Source organism: Octopus bimaculoides, chromosome 8 (genome assembly GCF_001194135.2).
Source record: "Octopus bimaculoides isolate UCB-OBI-ISO-001 chromosome 8, ASM119413v2, whole genome shotgun sequence".
Taxonomy (NCBI): Eukaryota; Metazoa; Mollusca; class Cephalopoda; order Octopoda; family Octopodidae; genus Octopus; species Octopus bimaculoides.
Window position 1 is genome coordinate 40292721 of NC_068988.1, and position 337 is coordinate 40293057.

General features: G+C 40.7%; 1 protein-coding gene across 4 annotated transcripts in view; it reads left to right on the top strand.

The window, feature by feature from the left end:
* LOC106876206 (neprilysin) overlaps window positions 1-337 on the top strand; it is a 163357-nt gene that overhangs the window by 66035 nt on the left and 96985 nt on the right. The gene's annotated exons all lie outside the window — the stretch shown is intronic.

A 337-nucleotide genomic window follows, 5' to 3' on the forward strand; every position in this document is an offset into this window, starting at 1 on the left:
ACACACACACACACACACACACACACACACACACACACACAATTGAAAAACAGACAGAAAGGGTGTTCTTGAAGACGAAAATTTGAACTTACGGAGAAAATATGAACATGTCGCTTGGGGAAACACTAGATCACATAATACAGGTAAACGATTGCATAATCAGGTACTTGCACGCCTGGATTGAAAATAAATATCCAACCCTACTCCTTCTTGTTGACTCCAATTTTTTTCATTTATCCATTCATATGCGCTAGGATGACACGCAAATTCGTGAAGCGTTCCATATTTTTCACACGGCAGTGCATCAGCATGGCCGCAGCTCTAAGCTGAAACTATA